Source organism: Manis pentadactyla, chromosome 10 (genome assembly GCF_030020395.1).
Source record: "Manis pentadactyla isolate mManPen7 chromosome 10, mManPen7.hap1, whole genome shotgun sequence".
Lineage (NCBI taxonomy): Eukaryota > Metazoa > Chordata > Mammalia > Pholidota > Manidae > Manis > Manis pentadactyla.
Window position 1 is genome coordinate 42,613,833 of NC_080028.1, and position 20,694 is coordinate 42,634,526.

General features: G+C 49.2%; 1 protein-coding gene across 4 annotated transcripts in view; it reads left to right on the top strand.

Moving 5' to 3' along the window:
* The first annotated feature begins 5,970 nt into the window (after positions 1–5,970).
* Positions 5,971–20,694, top strand: part of LOC130679045 (olfactory receptor 6C74-like) — a 266,982-nt gene continuing 252,258 nt past the window's right edge. For 3 of the 4 annotated variants that reach the window (XM_057486754.1, XM_057486757.1, XM_057486756.1), the window contains exon 1: positions 5,971–6,161. The gene's annotated coding sequence lies outside the window, so the exon portion shown is untranslated. Of the gene's footprint in view, positions 6,162–7,103; positions 7,252–20,694 lie in introns of all 4 variants that reach the window. The other variant, XM_057486758.1, reaches the window with a different exon arrangement.

A 20,694-nucleotide genomic window follows, 5' to 3' on the forward strand; every position in this document is an offset into this window, starting at 1 on the left:
TTGTCTCCAGGGAACTTGATGAGAATGATGGCAGTGGCCATGGGGGACTGGAATTGACCTCACTCCTGATACCTGGAGCCATTACTTCCATTTCACATGTGACTCAGTGATCAGGGAGAAAAAATAAACAATAAAACTGCTTTTCCTTCAAAGAAGGGAAGACCACGGCCATTTTCTAGACGGGCAGAGCCGTCCTCTCGAGGCAGATCCTCAAACTAGTCCTGAGCCAGACTCCTGAGGGGCTCAAGGTCACCAGCGGCACCTCCCCTCACCCCCCAGCTGGTCAAGACAGAAACACATCACCTGCCCATCCGTCCATCCTCTTCACTCATCCTCCTTGGGTGCCCCCATCTCCCTCACTCTCCACACCTAATCCATCTACAACTCGAATTTGCTTTGCCCCCAAGACCCATCCTCGGTTTACCCCCAGTCACCCAGGTTCCAGTCTCTGAGGTGATCCTGCGGGCCCCCCACTGGCCTCCCAGCTTCCGCCCCACCAAACAAGCCATTCTGCATGCGGAGGCCACAGTCAGCTTTAAATATGCAGAGCCAGGCATGCCACAGCCCTGCTCAAAACCTCTCCTGGTAGGAAGGGGATTTTTAACCTGGGGTCCAGAACCCAGGGGTCCATGAACTTGGGAAGCAATTACAGCTTCACTTTCCCTCATTAGCACCGCCAATGATAAGTGAAAGCATTCAACACAGTGGCATTAGCAGTCTCTGGGACTCTGTCACCATTAGAAATCACATCTGAAAATACATACGAAAGATGTGTACAACTATCAAGTACAGTTATCACTGTTTGGGAATTAAGGAGGCATCCTTTCTGTTGCTAGATCTTGATTTGAAATGCATTATCAGAGAAGCATGTACATTTTGCTTTGTTTTTTTAATGTCTTGATAACTATTTAAATATGATTGATTTCCCAAACTCAATGTCCTACAACTCAGGAATGGTTAAACAATGTGGGGTGAAACCATACAGTCCAATACACTGAGACCTTTGGATACACACAGCACCACAACCGAACCGCAGGTGCTCAGAAGTGAGGTTCAGAATGCTCCAGCCTGCATGGCTCCAGTCATGTGATGTTCTGGAAAAGGCAAAGTGACGGACAGAGAACAGACCAGTGCCTGCCAGGGGAGGAGGGGTGCTGACTACAGGAGGGCACGAGGGAACTTCTGGGGTTTGACAGAATTGTTCTTTATTTCAATTCTGTATGTGAGAGTTACATGACAATATGTGTTTATCAAAATTCATGAAACTGTACAAGCAAAAAAGTAAATTTTACTACATGAGAATTAAACCAAGAAAAAATACAAAAGTACATCTCAAAATTCTTCATATATATTCATGTGTGTCTGACTGCTTTCCTTTGTAATCCCATATGCATTTTATGTTTTAAGAACATTATTCTGAGGAGACCTGATTGGAGAGAAAAAGGGTCTCTTTTGGCACATGGCCTCTAGCATGAGAATGGCTCACTCAGCGTTGTATTAGCTGTGTAACCTTGGGCAGAACACTTAAGCTCTCTCTGCCTTAGTCTCCTTATCATTAAAAAGGGTACAAGTCAGTGCCTATCTCACAGGGTTGCCTTAGAGGAGATAAATTCTACTTCCTCATTTTCATAAAACACCAAGAACAGTGCTAGGTAAGTACTCAGAACTATAATAATGGAGTTGCCCTATCTGTATCTCCCACTAAATTACAGACCCTCATGGGGCAGGGTAGTTTCTAATCAGCTTGGCACCCACCCCTAACACGAGAGCCTGATAACTCAAGAGGTCATTAGGTCCCAGGCATTTAATATAAATGACTGATCTAGGTAGTCAATGTGAGAACAGAGTTCAGTGACACAATGAAAGATGGCACTGGCAGGGAGGGCAATAGGGCATGGTGGGGACTGTGGCAAACTGCACGGCATGTTCCCCATTTAAAGGCTGCAGTCACCTCTCAGTTCCAGTTGATTCCTGCCCTAGAAAAGTATGCATTTAGTGTTGTCATATCTTTGAGTGTTTTGAAAAAAGCCCAATTTGTGGTTGTTTCCTGTGAGATCTTCTCATTTCTAAATGCCAGCCACTACTTTTGGTCTCCACTGGTGTCGCGTCGATAGCCAGGTCCTACTTACCATGGTGACACCCAAGAGGATTGGGCTGACCAGAAACACTGGGGCCAGGAACTTGCCCCAACTTCTTTCCCAGAAAGAGTAGAAGAGGCCTGCCCAGCAGATGATCCATAGCAAAAATCCCAAGGCCTGGAAGAGAAATATATATGCATCTTACAATGGACAGCACCAGAACTTTCCCCAGCACCCCTGCAAGATATTCAGCCTCAGGGGAGCCAGCCAGCTCCTAAACTATCAGTCATGGTCCCCAGATACAGCACATATCCTCTGGAACACAGACAAGGCTTAGAAAGGGTGAGCCACCCTCTGGGTCATCACAGGCTGGGCTGTAACCAGTGTACTAGGTTCTCCTACATGCAGTACGACTGTCTGGTCACCTAAAAACGTAAGTGCTGGGTCTACAGCCCATCTACCTGCAAGCTCAGCACACTGCATAAGGCCTCCATGCAATCAACGCTGATTCAATGATATTCACCAACCAACTTACTGGGGCCCAGTATGGGCCATATACTTTCCAAGGTGCCAAGGATACAGCAGAGAACGAAACAGAAGTCCCCTGCCTTCACAGAACTGAGATTCTAGAGGAAGGAAGCAGGCAAGAAATGAACTGAAAAATACAGACTATAAGGCCAGTAAGAGATGGAAGGAAAAACAAAACAGGTAAAATGGGGTGGTCAGGGAGGACCTCCCTGATCAGGCAACATCTAGGTAAAGAGCCAAAAGTGAACGTTTGAGAGAAAGAACAATCATTCAGTGGGATTAGCCCGGGCAGAGGCCCTGAGGTAGGAACATGGGTGTTAGTTGGGTTGCTGCTGTTGAATGAACAATGGACGTGATGAGAGATGCCGGAAGAGGAGCTGGAACCAGATAAGCTGAGGCACTGTGAGGACTTCTGTATTTTGAGCAAGGCTGGACAAAATCTGATCTACATTTTAAAGGTAGATGAAAAGTACGAAATGCCCCCACAGGTGTAAGAGGAAGACATTAGACCTAGATGAGGACAGGAAAATAGCCATTTCGAGATAGGCTTGAATTATGGTATGAACGGGATTGTTTAGATGAGGTATTACAAGCTTAGAGACACTGAAGCTTTCCTGGGTACCAAGAGCTCATGGGAGGAAGTCTTGGAAAATGTGGCTTTAAAAAAGAACTGAGATCCTTGCTAAGTCAAGAGGAGTATGTGGGTGGAGGAGCATGGTAGGTACACGCTCTTCACGTGTCCTCCCGAGAGATTCCTCTTGCACAGGGAAAACAACTGTGCACTGGAGAAACCAGACGATACTGTGACCAGAGATCAAAGTTAACCCAATCAATTAGGGGCAGATGGACATGATATGACGCTAGGTGTGAAGTCCCCAGAAGGCACGGCTCGCCCTGTGCAGCTTTCCAGCCAGAGTGCATTACCTGAATCTAGTCATGAGGAAACATGCACGACACAGCCCGAGCTGAGGAACTTGCTGTAGAATAAGTGGCCCACGTGCTTCAAATATGTCAACGTCACAAAACACACTGAAGAAACAGAAAGTCTGTTTCTCTCAGACTAGAGAAAACTAAAGCGACAATGTACTCAGTGTAGTGCATGACCTTGGACTGGATCCTGAGAGAAAATGCTAGAAAGGACAATAGTGGGACAATGGGCAAAACTGTAGTATAGACCAGAGGTTGTTGTTTTTAAAACTATCATGTCCATGTTGAATTTCCTGAATTTCATAACTACTATTGCTACTGAAGAGAATGTCCCTGTTTTGAGAAAAGATATACTGCAGAATGAAGAGATGCAGGGCATGGGGGATGCTTCCAAGTCCCAAATTGATGCAGGGGTTCTTGTTTGCGGAGCCAAAGAGTTAGCTTCTCAAACAGTCAAGGTAGGAGAGCAAGGTACAGGCTTTTATTTAGAGATACAGTGAAAGGACAGAGCTCCTGGCTCACGCCAGGAGGGGACAAGAGAGTCCGTCGTTGGTGCATTGTCTAGGGGGTTTTATAGACAGTTGAGGATTTTTCGAGAACATGAAAAACCTTAGGGGTGGGGACTTGTTTAGTGGTTCCTGAATATTAAAAATTAACTTAACTGTAAAGATTTTCTTGCTTTGATTTCTCTCTGGGACACTGGCGCCTTGGTGTGGGAGCATATCAAAAGGCTGCCTGCCCAGCCCCCAAGGTGGGCTGAGGTATTGTCTACTTGCTAAAGAATCTTGCCTCTTGAACTTCCTGGGTGTTAAAATGCAATCTTATCTTTAAGATGGAATTCTTCCTGCCTTTTACCATGTCATCTACAGCTGGGTCTGCATGCTAAGTTAGTTGCTCAATTTGCAAAATCACCTTGTCAGATCTGAAAGAGGAAAGACAGCACATAGGCCTGGGTCTTTTAGCATGCTAAAGTGAATCTTACACATGGTTACAAATGATTAGCAAAATAAAACATGTGCTACTCTTCTTTATCTGGGGAACATTAACTGATCTCAGTGAAGAATGATTCTAGAGCTCAATGTTTAACATAGAGTTTTAGTAGGGGGGTTTCCTTGCATGTAGTTTCATTGATCTGACTGCAAATATCCTGCCCTGCCCCCTCCAGAGGGCTTCACCCTACTCTGACTACATCCAGGGTCCCTGTCTCAAAATGATTCAGAAGAAATAAATGTGTGTATGGAGAACAGAAATGAATGATAAAACAAATATGGCAAAACGTTAAAAATTGGTGACTGTCAGTAATGGGCACACAGGCCTCGGTACACTTGGTACACATAGCATCACTCTTGCAACTTTTCTGCAGTCCGACATTATTTCAAGATAAAAACTTTTTTTTTTCATTTGCAAGAACATGGATGGAGCTGGAGGACATTATGCTCAGTGAAATAAGCCAGGCGGAGAAAGACAAATGTAAAATGATTTTCCTCATTTGTGGAGTATAACAATGAAGCAAAACTGAAGGAACAAAATGGCAGCCGACTCAGAGACTCCAAGAATGGACTAGTGGTTGCCAAAGGGGAGGGGTGTGGGAGGGTGGGTGGAGAGGGAGGGAGAAGGCGATTGGGGAGTATTATGTTTAGTACACATGATGTGGGGGGTCACGGGGAGAACAGTGTAGCACAGAGAAGGCACATAGTGAATCAGTGGCATCTTGCTGCACTGATGGACAGTGACTTTAATGGGGTATGGGTGGGACTTAATATGGGTCAATGTAATAACCACATTGTTTTTTCATGTGAAACCTTCGTTAGAGTGTATATCAATCATACTTTAATAAAAAATTAAAAAAAAAAGACAATGAGGGCCGTCGAGGGGGGGCTTGCCATTGACCTTTGAAGAAGTCAGCAGAGTCCAGAAGAAGTGCCTCTGGGATTATGATGGGGATTATATTCAATCTACAGTCGTTATAGGAAGAACCATCCAACTGAATCTTCGAATACGTGAACATGTCACCTGTCTTCATTTATTCAAGTCTTCCTTAGTTTTTCTCAGTAATGTTTTTTTTTAAAATTTTTTATTAAGGTATCATTGATATTCAATGTTATGAAGGATTCACATGAGCACCATGGTGGTTACTAGATTCACCCATATTACCAAGTCCCCCCATCCCCCATTGCAGTCACTGTCCATCAGTGTAGTAAGATGCTGTGGAGTCACAATCTGTCTTCTCTGTGCTGTACTGCCCTCCCCATGATCCCCCTACATTATGTGTGCTAATCATAATGCCCTTTAATCCCCTTCCCCCTCTCTGCCCACCCACCCTTTCTCAGTATGTTTTGTTGTTTTCACTGAAGTTTCCCAGCGGTCGCCTCCCCATCCCCTACACCTGAGGTAACAGTTCCTTATCTGCAGGATGCAGCGTCCTCTCCCTAGCAACAAGGTTCCCGCCGTAGAGCGAGCGGCTCTAGGTCTGAGGAACGTGTTGTCGTAAAGCCGCGGGTGTCGTAAACCAGGTGCGGTGCGGGGAGGCGCAGGACGTGGCTGGAACCTTCGGGCAGTCGCAGGAGGAGCAGAAGGATGGTCCCAGGTGTCGGCGCGGAAAGCCGATGAGCCGGCGGTGCAGCAACGGTGAGTAGCAGAGGGGACCGGGGAGCGGCGGAGTCAGGGGGAGCCGGGCAGCCGGGGCTGCCGGAGCAGGGACGGCCAAGTGGAACGGAGCGCTCTCTGCCCCGCTCCGCTGCCGTAGCTGCCGGAGCCGCGCCGCGGCCGCTCCGCTCTCCCTGAGCCGTCGGGTCTCTTCCTCGGTCTCTCTCCGGCTGGCCGCTCCTGCCGCCGCTGCCGCCCCCCGGGACGGTTCGCCGCCGCCGCATCCCCGGCGCTGGGCGGGCGGCCGCGAAGCGGCCGGCCAGTTTTCTGGTCTGGGCGGAGCGGGTTTTCCCCACTCTTTAACCCCTCGCCGGGCCGGGCTGGGCCGGGCTGCGGGCTGCATGTCGGCGCTCGGGTCCCGGCGGAGCGCGCCTAGGGTCGGCTGGCCACGGCGAGGCGAGCCCCGGGAGTGCGGTCCACGTTCCGTGGGGAGCTGGCGCGGCGGCCGGGGATCCCGGGCACGAGCGGGCACCTACTTGCCGTCGTGGGAGACCTGGAGCTGGCGGCGAGCTGGGCGGCAGGTGCCTTTGCAGAGTTGTTACCTGGTCTCAGGGACGGGGAAGCACCACAGACGGATCCCCTCGCCCGGGAGAGCTGCTTTTCCGCGCCGGGATGGGGCTCTGCGTGGACGCCTTTTTTCTCTTTGGTGTTTTTGGGAAAGTTGTTATCCGGCCTGAGTCGCGGAGCGCTGCACCCGGGTAATGGAGCTTGGATGCCGCGCTGGGTCTGGGGTGGCAGGCGGGTTGGGGAGGGGGCGGACGGACCGAGGGTCGCGCGCGTCCACTGCCGGCGTTGCATTTGCAGTGTTTATTGATTTGTGTGAGTTGCTTGCATGCCTGCTTGTCTCGGGGGCGATTCTGTGCTGTTCTCTACCTCTTGTTCAGTCAGCAGTGAAATATCTGCTGATTGCTGTTGTCTGGACAGGTCCTGTGGCCAGAGGAGGTTGAGTTGTCCGCCCGGAGGCTGCGGCACTGGCGAGGTCCCCCACCTGGAGACCGGGTACCTGTTTGTATAGTAATGGGCGCAACGACCTTTCCGCCGGCTGCAGCCCAGGCTGTGTTAGGAATTTCGCGTAGGTTTCCGACCAAGCGGCTCCTTTTGGCTCCTGCGTTATTTTTATTTATTTATTTTTTATTTTGGTATCACTAGTATACACTTACATGAGCAGCATTGTGGTTACTAGATTCTCCCCATTATCAAGTACCCACCGCATACCCCATTGCAGTCACTGTCCTGCGTTATTTTTAAAACGAGTTTTTAGGACTAGGGCAATAAAAGTGCCTCTGGTGGTGGGATCGCTGTACACAGTAAAATGAGGAAATGTGTGTGAGTGCCAACTCTCTGCCGCTACCCAGGCTCTCTGGCTCCCTTTCTCCCTCTCTTCCTGGATGCGAAACGAGAGTTTCTGTAACCTTTCCTGGCAGTTTTAGATTTTGTGTGTGATTTCCTGTCTAGAAGCAGATACCAAGATTTTAACTGGTTCATGATGTTTCCTTCCAATTGTAAACATTTACAATATATTGGGCTGACACTGAAATCACTGCTCTCATGAATGATTTTTAGTTGTTCGAGTAAACATTCGCTTTTTACATTTTTTATTTATTTATTTTTTATTTTGGTATCATTAATATACACTTACATGAGCAACCTTGTGGTTACTAGATTTCCTCCCATTATCAAGTCACCACCACATACCCCATTACAGTCACTGTCCATCAGTATAGTAAGATGCTATAGAATCACTAACTTGTCTTCTCTGTGCTGTACTGCCTTCCCCGTGCTCCCCCCCACATTATGTCTGGTAATTGTAATGCCCCCTTTTCCCCCTTTTCCCTCCCTTCCCACCCATCTTTCCCAGTCCCTTTCCCTTTGGTAACTGTTAGTTCATTCTTAGGTTCTGTGAGTCTGCTGCTGTTTTGTTCCTTCTGTTTTTATCTTTGTTTTTATACTCCAGGTATGAGTGAAATCATTTGATACTTGTCTTTTTCCGCCAGACTTATTTCACTGAGCATAATACCTCTAGATCCAACCATGTTGTTGCAAATGGTAGGATTTGTTTTCTTCTTATGGCTGAATAATATTCCATTTTGTATATGTACCACATCTTCTTTATCCATTCATCTACTGATGGACACTTATGTTGCTTCCAATTCTTGGCTATTGTAAATAGTGCTGCGATAAACAGAGGGGTGCATATGTCTTTTTCAAACTGGGCTGCTGCATATTTAGGGTAAATTCCTAGGACTGGAATTCCTGGGTCAAATGGTATTTGTATTTTGAGTTTTTTGAGGAACCTCCATACTGCTTTCCACAATGTTTGAACTAATTCACATTCCCCCCAGCAGTCTTAGGATGGTTCCCCTTTCTCCACATCCATGTGTTGTTTGTCTTTTGGATGTTGGCTGTCCTAACTGGTGTGAGGTGATATCTCATCGTGGTGTTAATTTGCATTTCTCTGATGATTAGAGATGTGGAGCATCTTTTCATGTGCTTGTTGGCCATCTGAATTTCTTCTTTGGAGAACTGTCTCTTCAGATCCTCTCCCCATTTTTTAATCGGGTTATCTGCTTTTTGATTGTGGGGGCGCATGAGCTCTTTATATATTTTGAATGTCAACCCCTTCATCAGATATGTCATTTGTCACTATATCCTCCCATACTGTAGGATGTCTTTTTGTTCTACTGATGGTACCCTTTGCTGTACAGAAACTTTTTAGTTTGATATAGTCCCACGTGTTCATTTTTGCTTTTGTTTCCCTTGCCCGAGAGGATATATTCATGAAAAAGTTGCTCACATTTATATTACAGAGAGTTTTGCCTATGTTTTCTTCCAAGAGTTTAATGGTTTTCTGACTGACATTCATGTCTTTTATCCATTTTGAGTTTTCTTTTGTGTATGCAGTTAGACAGTAATCCAGTTTCATTCTCTTACATGTAGCTCTCCAGTTTAGCCAACACCATTTGGTGAAGATGTTGTCATTTCCCCATTGTATGTCCTTGGGTCCTTTATCATATATTAATTGGCTGTATATGCTTCAGTTTTTATCTGCGCTCTGTGTTCTGGTCTATTCATCTATGGGTCTGTTCTTGTGCCAGTACTAAATTGTCTTGATTACTGTGCCTTTGTAGTAGAGCTTGAAGTTGTGGGGCATAATCCTACCTGCTTTCTTCTTTCTTCTCAGGATTGCTTTGGCTATTCAGGGTATTTTGTGGTTTCATGTAAATTTTAGGACTATTTTTCCATTTCGTCGAAGAATGCTTTCAGTATTTTGATAGGGATTGCATTCAATCTGTAGATTGCTTTAGGCAGGATGGCCATTTTGACAATATTAATTCTTACCCAAGAGCATGGGATGAATTTCCATTTCGGAGTGTTCTCTTCAATTTCTTTCATGAGTGTCTTGTAGTTTTCAGGGTATAGGTCTTTGACTTCCTTGGTTTGGTTTATTCCTAGGTATTTTATTCTTTTTGATGCAATTGTGATTGAATTGTTTTCCTGATTTCTGTTTTTGCATGTTCATTGTTAGTGTATAGGAATGCAACAGGTTTCTGTGTATGTATTCTGTATCCTGCAACTTTGCTGAATTCAGATATTAGTTCTAGTAGTTTTGGAGTGGATTATTTAGTTTTTTTTTAAGTACAGTATCATGTCATATGCAAACAGTGACAGTTTAACTTCTTCCTTCCCAATGTGGATGCCTTTTATTTCTTTGTGTTGTCTGATTGCTGTGGTGAGGAACTCCAGAACTATGTTGAATAAAAGTGGGGAGTGTGGGCATTCTTCTCTTGTTCCCGATCTTAGAGGAAAAGCTTTCAGCTTCTGGCCGTTAAGTATGATGTTGGCTTTGGGTTTGTCATATATGGTCTTTATTATATTGAGGTACTTGCCCTCTGTACCCATTTTGTTGAGTGGAGTTTATTCTTTATGGTATAAGATATGAAGGCAGTTTTATCCACAGCCAAATGACCATCAGCTGCTCTAACACTATTTATTAAAAGTCTGTTCCCCTGATTATTATGGCTTTGTAATCATAATATAGTCATACATCATAATATATCATGTTAACCCTAAAGGTCTTCCTTCCCCACACTCTCATAGGATGCTAACCTGGAACATTTCCCCACTGGGAGGGAAGGATAAGGGACCCAGTAAGTACAGAGTGTGTGGCAGGCCCTCTTTAGAACGTTTGCATGTGCATGTCTCACTGAACTCCCCAGGGACCCATCAAGGGAGAAGATGGGGGTGCAGAGAGAAAATGACTTGCTAATGTTGCCCAGTAGAGGGCTGGGGGTGGCCCCTCCTCTGCAAGCCATGCTGGGCTTGCTCAGCTCAGCTTGGGGTCCTGGAAACTCACACTTCCTTTTTCTTTGGTAGTTGACATATAACATTAGTTTCAGGTCTCCAATATAGTAATTCATGTATATATTAGAAAATGACCAACACATAAGGCCTTCCCCAAGGCTCTCGGACCCCTTCCCTCCACTGCACACACCCCCATCATTTCCAGCCCTGCCCCGTCTCCCATCTCCAGGTGTTTTACCCTGTTCCTTTAGCCCAAGTACCAATGAAACACCAAAGGGAAGAGCAAGCGACCAGGTTTCCAGGGCCGTGCTATGCACCTTGGCATGCATTGAGCTGCCGAGCAATCTGAGGTCAGCATTAATTAGCCCCTTAGACGAGGTGATTAGTTCAAGGTCCCCCAGCTCGGAGTGTAGGAGCAGAAGCCAGTATAACAAGGCTGTGGGTTTGAAGGTCAGAAGGTAATTTATAGGGGACCGTGACCATTCCCAAATTCTTTTGTCTGGCAGCTGGTATTCCTTCAAAATAAGTGTTCAGTATTTTATATGCCATAAGAACTTACTGAGTACCTACTATGTGCAAAGTGCTGGGCCTAAATACTTCACACCCAAGATCTCGCTGAGCCCTCACTGCCACCCAGCAAGAGCACCCATTTCACAGATGTGAAGACTGAACAGTCATCTATGGCGGTCAGTAAATGTTTGCACCGAAACTCCCTCCCTACAGCCCATCTATCTTGGAAGCTCTCCAGTGCCTCCCTCTAGTACCTCCCACAGTTCCCTCTCTCCTGGCCACACCTATCCAACAGCTTTTCCTTTTGCCTCTCTTGTCCCCTGCAACTGAGTCTTCACACAGTAGTCTGCACTATCTTTAAAAACACTAGACTGTCTATTTTAAGTATGGTATTTCAAGACAGCATATAGGGTGGGGCTTATTCAATAAATGATCTTAAAATAAATTTTAATTTGGAGAAAAAACACCCTAGACCCTGTCATTTGCTCTATTAAGACCCCCTCATGATATGTCCAAGCTGCACCCCCAGCCTGCACATCCCCACTTGTCCTGGCCCCTGCCTCCCGTCCAGCCACTGGCATGTCCTGTCTGCTCCAGTCTTCGGATGCTTCATGCTCTTCCCTCCTGGGGGCTTCTACACATACTGTCCCTTGGTCTGGAGTGTTCTTCCCTCAGGTTCCCACTGGGCCTCTTCACCCCTGCCCCAGCAGAGTTGCTCTGCATTATATCTCCTTGCTCCCTTGATCTTTGTGACTCTCAGGTCATGTTTATGTGTTTGTGTGTTCTTTCTCTGGACAGGGCTATCCATACGTGTCCTCTGTGTTGTCAGCCTGTGTAGCCCCTGAACACACTTGGTTCCTTGGCAGCGCCAGGGAGGTTGATCACCAGCCCACGGTCCCACAGAAGGGAAACCGGAGCTAGGATTCAGACTCAGGATGCAAAATGCACATACCTAACCCCTCTTCCCACCTGCTCCTGCCATGCTTCTGGGCTGTCTTCTGTGTGTGGATCTCATGAATGGTTGTGGGTCCATGGCATTCCATGTGTGCGCACACTTGTGTGCATGAGTGTGGGAGTCTATAAGGCCAAGGAAGGCTCTACCCCAGTAGGGTGTTGCCTCTCTACTTGGAAGGCTTCTTGGGTGTCTCCACCTCCCACTCATTTCTGCCCAAGTCGGCATCAGCTCCTTTCCCGAGGGCCTGTCACAAGGCATGTCCCTGCTCCCCACGGAACCTCCTCCCTGCTTTGTGCTTCCCAGCCAGACCCCAAATGTGACACCTTTAGTGAAATCAAAAGGCCAACCCCAGGACATTGTGCAAGCTTTAATATTGCATAGAAATTGCTGTAGTGACATGTTCCTTCAAGAAGTTTAACTTCCCTGTTCTAGCATTCTGCTCATGATTGCATTTCTCATGTGGGTGAGACCAACACAGGAACAAGCCATGGAATGTGCCTTCTCAGCTGTGTTTCTGCCCTAAGGGATAGGAATGGGAAAGGGCCCCTTAAATAACAGTGATTCACAATGTCACTTAACTCTCATCTTGGACTGCTCGTTTGTAATTGAATATGAGATAGATATTAGACTATCAAGGTCCTTTTGGCTTATGTGAATCCATCCATTTATCATCTACCCATCCATGAATTCACCCAGTCCGTCCATTTATCCAACATTTAATTTCATTCTTTTATACTTTATTCAGGCTACCTGTCTAGTCCATCAGTCCAAACAACTATTCTTCCATCCATCGATCCATTCAGTTACTCCATTCATCCCATCTACCCGTTCACCTACCCATTTGTCCATCCACTAGTGATCTAATCATGCACCCAGCTAGCCAGCCTCTAACCAATCAATCAGACCAGCTGTGCTCCCATCATACTCATACCTCCAGCTCTCCATCCATGCCCAGCCAACTCACCATCCAGTCACCTGGCACATCCTTCCAGCCGTGCTCCCATCATACTCATACCTCCAGCTCTCCATCCGTGCCCACCCAACTCACCATCGAGGCCCCTGGCACATCCTTCCAACCATATACAATGCCAATGAACCGTTTTTACCCAACCAGCTGATTTGTTTCCCCTACTAGCATGTCAGTTCAGTTCAGCTAATCCCATCTATGTGACTTTCTAGTCATTCAACTGATAAATTTTGTCCCTGCCTCCGTCCAGCTACCGTCTGTGTGTGGAGCCCTTCTATCACCCATCCCTCGACCTCATCAACCTGGTGAATTATTTAACTACCCATCCATATTTCCAGCTAGCTAATCTCCATCTGTCCAGCCTCCCAATCATCCCATTCAGTTTCCCTGCAGAGCCAGTCCATCAATGCATTATTATACAACTGCCGTAGTTGTTCTCCCTCGTCACCCTTGCCTGTGGGTCCTCCATGTTCTAGCGTGCAGCCGCAGGCTTCCCCTCCCTGCCCCCAAGGCCCAGCAGCTGCTCTTCCTAGTCTGGAGGCCTGTGGTCCTTCCCCCTCCACTTATATGTACCTGAGTTGCACCCCTTTGTTTTATACACCTGCCGGCTCCTCTTGACCCCCTTCCTCTTGTTCATCTTTCCCTTCAAGTTCTTCATGTCTTAGGATAGTTGCAGGAGTGGGCGGTGGGCCATGTGGGGTGTCTGCGACACCTGGTTGGTGGGCTGGGGCCTGGCCCCTGTCGTTGGTGGCCAGGTGGGCTGCGGTGGCCAGCCGGGCTCCTGCCACAGCTGTGCCTACAGTGGGGGAAGGTGTGGCTTTGGGGCCGACAGTGGCTCTAGGGCTGTGTATGGGTGACAGGAAGGCTCTGTGTCTCTGTGTCCATGGGTGGCCACGCTTGGAGGAAGCTCCTCCTCCTCCTCCTTTTCCAGCACATCCAGCTTTGCAGAGGTTATGGCAGCCCCTGGTTATATAGGTGGTGTTGATTGTGAGGGCACAGGCTGCAGGGTGAGACAGATGTTACACTGTCCCCTACCCCTTACCCTAGCCCCCAGGGTGGGGCTTCAGGAGCACTTTGGGGGAGTCCCACCTTTTAAAAGTAGGGAGCCTTGGGTCACACTGAGCTGGATCCGCATCCCAGAGCTGCCCCAAGTCTCAGTTTCCTATCTTTGTAGAATGGGGACAATCAGAATACCTGTGTCCCAGGGACTTCCAGAGGAATTAAATGAGAGAACCCACGTCCAGCAGATGGCTCAGGGCCAGCCCGCAGCGAATGCTCAATATACACCATCTCAGCTGTTTACTTCCCACCTAGGTAGTTTGGAAGCCGTGCACAGCCCTGACCCCAGTATGGTTGGCTGGCTGGGCAGGTGGTTGATATGGTAGCTGGCCAGTGTACAGATAGGTGGGAAGGGGTGAATGTGAAGGGATCAGACGGCTTACTGGATGGATGATGGGTGGTCCCAGGGTCTGCACAGCAAGCACACTTCCCCAGCAAGATTTAAAGCCAGGAGACTGAGAGCCAGCTTCAAATCCCAGTTTGCATGGATGTCCAATGTGGGTTGGTTATATATGTTTTTAAGGCTTGGGTTCCTTATCTGATAAAGGCACATCACTCCTTCCTTCCTGGTTTTCTTGTCAGCCAGAGATGCCTGTCAAGCCACAGGAGTTCCTTGAAAAACTGTCTTTTCCCTTCCGGTTCCTGCCTCCTGCCTCTGCTCCCCTCCTTGCTAACAAAGCCCCGCCATACAGTGGGAATCCTGCCGTCCCTGCCTGGACCTCCCAGCCCCTAAAGAAGAAAGCCCAAACTTGTGTTGGCACGTGAGGCCCTGTGCAAACTCCTGAGTCTTGGGTGTTCCAGCCATAGCCGCCCACCCTTCCCCACACCTTGGCGATGCCCCTGGGCTTAGCTCTTGGCCACTCTTGGCCTGTATCTCCCCACTCCCCCTCCCATGAAACTCCCTCCATCTCCATCTCCTGGCTGCTGCCCCTGGGCAGGTTTCCCCAGCCCACATCTACTTCTCACTCTCTATTGCTCACACACAACTGACCTGTTGTTATAAAGATTTGCTATCATCTACTTTATTGCAGTTTATTTCTTAATAAACATGAGAAATGATTTCCTGCCACTCAGGGTGAAAACCTCCCTCACCTACTGAGCACTTCCTACGTGGCTGAGCACTTCCTACGTGGCTGGACTCCAGCCCTATCCTTTCTAGGCAGCTCTACCCTCAAGCTTACCAGTGACCCTTTGGGATGAATGGTGGCTTCCCTTAAGCCCTGGAACCTGTCAGTGTGACCCTATTTGGGAAAAGAAGCTTTGTAGATACAGTAAATTAAGGATCTTGAGAGCATCCTGGATTATCCAGGTGGGCCCCAAATCCAATGACAAGTGCTCTTATAAAGGACAGAGGAAAAGACACACAAGGATAAGAAACCATGGGAAAGCAGAGGCCGAGACTGGAGGGATGCAGCCCATGGCTCTAAGGAGGGGATTGGCTCTGATAAAGGCAGAATGGGGGTGCAGATGGTCACCTTGAATGTGAGGATGGCAGCAGAAGTCAGGGGCTAAGAAGCACCCAGACCGTTCCTACATGCTCTGATCCAAAACCAGGGCCAGCAAGGCAAGTGAACCCAGTAAGCCCTGTAGCTCCAGCACCCATACCTGTGCTAGTTACTCACCCCTGCCAGGCATGGTCCCACCCAGCATTTCAGTTAATTCTCCTGACCTCCCAACCTGGGTGGGTAGCTATTAATCTCATCCTTAAACAGGGATGGGCAGGCTGAGACTCAGAGACAGAAAGTGGCTTGCTCAGGGTAACACAGCTAGTAAAAAGGAACATGAACCCAGTTCAGCTGAGTTCCCAAGCCAGTGCTCTTTAAGACTGTCCACAGAACACTAAAAGGGGAGTTGCTGAGGAAGATGACACTGTCCTGTTGGCTGCCCTGGGCCTGTCTGTTCAGACTTGGAGATGAATCTCCCCCTGGAGACAGGACAGGCTGACTTTCCAGCCCAGGCTACCGCAGTTTCCTACCCCCAAACCAGGGGAAAGCAGCTGAGAAGGCACAGGGAGGGACTTATCAGGATAGGGGTCACTGGCTCCTACTCTTCAGCTTCCCTGCACACACACATGCACACACACACGTGTGCAGGCACACACATGCTTGGTACCATAGCATGGGGGTAGGGAGACCAAGAGGAGGAGAATAATTCCTTGAAGACTTTTTATTGAGTCTTTTCTGAAAATGATTCTCGCTGGAGCAGTGGCAGGCACCTCTTCCTGGGCCATGATTGCAGGTCGTACTTCAGGAGTGCATCTGCCTGGACTCGGGTCTCTGTGGGGCCAAAGGGTATTCCTCTCGGCGCCCTCCTCCTGCGGCTCGGGCTCCATCAGTAGCAGCTTGCCCTGCACCGGGAGCTCCTCTTCCCCCTCCTCTTCTTCTCCCTGCTCCTGTTCCTCTCCTTCCGTAGACAAGGAGAAGCTATCCTGACTCACGCAGGCCACAAGCTTCTTCATGGTGGATTTGTGGGCCTGGCCACCACCTGTGCTGAGCTTGGCACAGTGGGAACCCGTCGCTCTCTTTGGCTGCCTCTGCGATCTGGGAGGCAAGGCCACTGGGGCAAGCAGAGGGGCTGTGAGGGCAGCAGGTAGGGCACTGACATCACAAAGGGGCCCCTGGATACCTGAGCCTGGCCGACACCTGACTCAAAGCTCAGCCACCAGCAGCCCTGCTGAGCTCCTGAACGCACAGGGAAGGACAGAGGCTAATGCCAGGCCAGCCGCCTCGCACCCTGCTCTGTGGCCACCTCCATCTGGCATTTGCCTGGGCACGGGGCCCTTTTAGCTGAGATGAGAACTGGGGATAGAACTTTTGGAAGCAGGAGAGCACACAGACTCCTCTTCACATCCCAGAAATACGCAGCCCAAAGGAGCTTTTGATAGGACGTGACTATACCTCACAACTATGGCAACTTTAGGGTCAGGGTCAGGGTTTGGGTTAGGGTTGCAGAGTGGAGGGTGAGGGCGCACGGGAGAGGAGGAGATGGAAATGTCTGGTTTCCTGACTTGCGGGGTACCTACACAGGTGTTCTTAAAACTCTGCATAAGCTGTGTTTCTATCAAGACCTCTCCTCTCCTTGGCTCCTAAGCTGGTGGGGTCACAGGTCTCTTCAGCTCTAGGTGCCCATAGAACAGTTTCAGCAGGTGATGGGCCTTGGTCACCTCCAAGTACTAGAAATCCATTTCCAATATATAAATCATATCATGCCAACTTTCTACCCCAAATCTCAGTGGGCGTAAGTGTGGTCATATGCTCCCATAGAGGGAAGCACAGAGAATTAACACAGGAGTCAGAGTGGCAACAGAAGCAGTGACTGAGTGATGTGGCTGGAGTAAAGGGACACCAAGTGAGAAGCTAGGAAGATGCAGAACACAGAGTGTATTCTAAAGTGTGTGGTGATGCAGGGTCGGCCCCATCTCAGAACTCGGCTGCCCCACAGGGCTTCACGGGGTCCAGCTGCTTGCCTCTGTTCCCTCCACAGTGGCCTTGTTCTTGCAGGAGCGATGCCACACCTGCTTTCCAATTAGGCAAAATTCACTCTCCCCGGCTGCTCCACACCAGTTGAGGGGGCGACAAGGTGGAATGGTGTGGCGTCAAACCCTGGCTCTGGGTGGCGGAGGATGCCCAGGGTCACATAACAGCACCTGCCCCCACTTCTTCAACACATTTACTCTTGTATTGACTCTTGTTTTGTGTCATTTGCATAAAGGAGACAATGGCAGGCCATCAGTTTATGTTTCTTCTCTGAAGCTTTATTTGACAGATGACGAAAAGTCATCTTTTGTGGGTTTGGACGTTTAAGGTGGGATCCCTGTGGTTTCTTGAGGTCATTCTCTGGCAAGTGGCTGCCCTTAGTGTCCAGTGTCGGGTGTGATGTGCCCAGGAAAGTTTTGTAATGCCTTGTGCATCTCCTACTCCTCCTGAGCCTTCTGCCAGCTTTTGGGGGACCAAAAAGTTTCGGTTACAGGGCCACGTATGGGAGCTTGGTGGGAAGGGGATGTGGGAGCTTTCAGATGGGGTGAGGTCCCCAGTGCTCCATGAGTCTCCCGCATCAGGGGTGCTCAGGGACTGGCAAGAACACCTTGGCGTCTTCTGAATCTGCAGGTGCGTCTCCGGCGCCTTGGGCAGTAGCAGTAACGCCTGTGTCTGTAGTCGTAGCGGCCTCTGTGGGTCCTTCCCTGGACCTGGACTTCGTCTGGGCTCAGCTCCTTCTCCTGCTCCTGCTCCTGGTCCTGGTGCCCCATCTGTGCTGCTGCCCCGTCCCTGCTGCTCACGTTTTCCCTGACTCCACACCCGGTGTGGGACCATCGTGCCCACGGGTCAGGTGGCTCGTGCTGGGGCTGCAGCTGACCTGGGGGCAGGGAGGGAGGGCTGAGGCGTGCCCCACTGCTCCTGCTGTTGATGTTGGTCTAGTCTGTCAGGAGCTCTCTGCGGACTTCTGTAGAAAGGGGTCCGTCCACTGTGACTCGCACTGTGACTCGGTGGCCACGGCCACCATTGTCCCCACCCCTAAGTCAACACCCAGCAGGGGCCCGCAGCCAGCAGGTCCCGGAAGGGCAAGCCACCCTGTTGCCTTGCCAGTAATAATGTGTCGCAGTGGGACTCTCAGGCCGCAAGAGGAGCACCAGCTTGTCCAAGTCTACGCCCCAGCCTCAGCCTCCATACTCTGAGCTGGTGCACATCGACCCGTTGTCATTTCCGAAGCCGCTTCACTGCTGTGCCGTGGTCTGGGTTTATAAAACCCCAGCACCAGTTTGTGTGTTGGTGTGCCCTCATTATCTGTTCACCAGTTTATCATAATCTAGGGATTATTATGTGCCAGGCATTTATTCATTTCCTTGCTGTATATTTACTCATTTACTGCATGAAGAAAATGAGTGATTTGCTCAATGTCCCTCTGCAAATAAGGGGCAAAGCTGGACTTACATTCAGATTCCATGCCCTTTGCCCTCGGACCCCTTCCGAACCCACAAGATGCTCTTCACTAAACAGATGTCATCTTCCCTTCATGTCCTGGGCCTCCGAGCAACTGAAAAGGGCAGCGAGCATGTGATAGATTAGTGTCTTCCTCCTCAAAATTGCAAAGGGACTTTATGAATGTGAGCTAAAGATATGGAGATTGACATATGATCCTGGGTTCAGTGTTTTCATATGGGCCCTTAGAGCTGGCAGAGTGGGTCAGGAGGCTGTAGGAAGAGAGATCTGAAGATGCTAAATGCTGCCGGGATCCATGAGCCAAGGAGTGCAGGTGTCCTCTAGAAGCTGGGACATACAAGCAAACAGGTTTTTCTCCCTCAGAGCCTCCAGAAGGAACACCTTGCTCACCCCATAGGAACCGTTTTGGAATTGACCTGCATTCTTCAGAGAGAGAAGAAGTTTGTGTTGTTTTTAGCTATGAAGTTTGTGGTAAATGTGTTACAGCAGTTACAGGGGGCAATTTCTGGCTGGTGTTCATCTGCTGCCTCTTTCACTTAATAGTGCCTTCAGATTTCCCCTGGGCACTTGGTGAAAATAGGAATGCCCAGGCCTTAGCCCCATGTCAAAGTCTCCATGCCTGGAGCTCCACCTACTTGTGGAAGCCTGCCTAGGGAGCATCTTGGGACTGGGGTCCTGCAAGCAGGTTCAGCTACCTGCTTAACCTTCCTCACCTGGAAGTGTGGGGCAGGAGGTTGACGGCGCCACCTTTGCAATACCTACCCTGCAAGGTGGCTGTGAGAGGATGAGTGCAGAACGTATATCATGGTGCTCAGTAAGTTGCGGCCGTGACAGTTGTCAGGTGTGAAATGGCACTGTCGCTTCAGAGCGCTGGATGCCAGAGCTCCCGTGTGCTGATTGTGACCTGCGCTGTGGTAGACTTTGAGCCAAGTGAACAAACATCCAGTAGTGTTTCCAGGGTTCCTGTAAACATCTCCACGTCTCACTGGGGTGTTAAACAATGGGCGCTGCACCACCTTACTGCAGGTTGGAACCGTCAGTGTCAAGTGGGCAGACGCGCGATGAGCAAGTTGCCTTGTTCTCTTAAGTAGGGATTGTACCTCCGTAGAGTTGAAAGCTTAGCTCCCGCCGCTCTCTGGGCAGGTTGGGTGTAGTGCTCAGATGGAGCTGAAGTGTTTCGAGTGGGAATTTCAGCTTCGTGCTAAGATAAACACATGTGGACACTCTGGGGATTGGTGGGGTACAGTGACGGACTGGTGAATGTTCTGGCTCTCTCGGGTGGGAAGGAGGAAGCCGTTATTTGTACCCCTTGTTAGTTTGTGGCCCATTTGAAGGCGCCAACAGAAAGCCACTCAGCACAGAGATGGAGATGGGCTCAGAACTGAGGATGAGGGGCTCCTGTCCCTGCTGGGGAGGGATCTACAGGGCATTGGGTGAGGCAGATTCGGGTGATGGCTTGGGAGTAGTCAGAGATTGTGACCAGATCCAGTGTGACAACCGCTAGTCCTGTCCCCTCTTCCCGTCATCCCCAAGCCCTCCCCTCCCGAGCTCCTGTCAAGGCAAAGAGACGAGAGTCGACTTGCATTTTGAACATTTATTGACAGGCGGCATTGTTCGTTATCAGGCTCCTGTTCGTTTCATTGGGATGGTGGCATTCGCGAGGTGCGGCAGGAGGGTCTTGAAAGCCGGGAAAATTTCAGGCAGGTGTGTGGCGGAGTTGCTCGTGTGCGTTTAGCATCTTCTGGACCTGACGGTGTAGCGACGATAGCACACTGTGGGGAATAA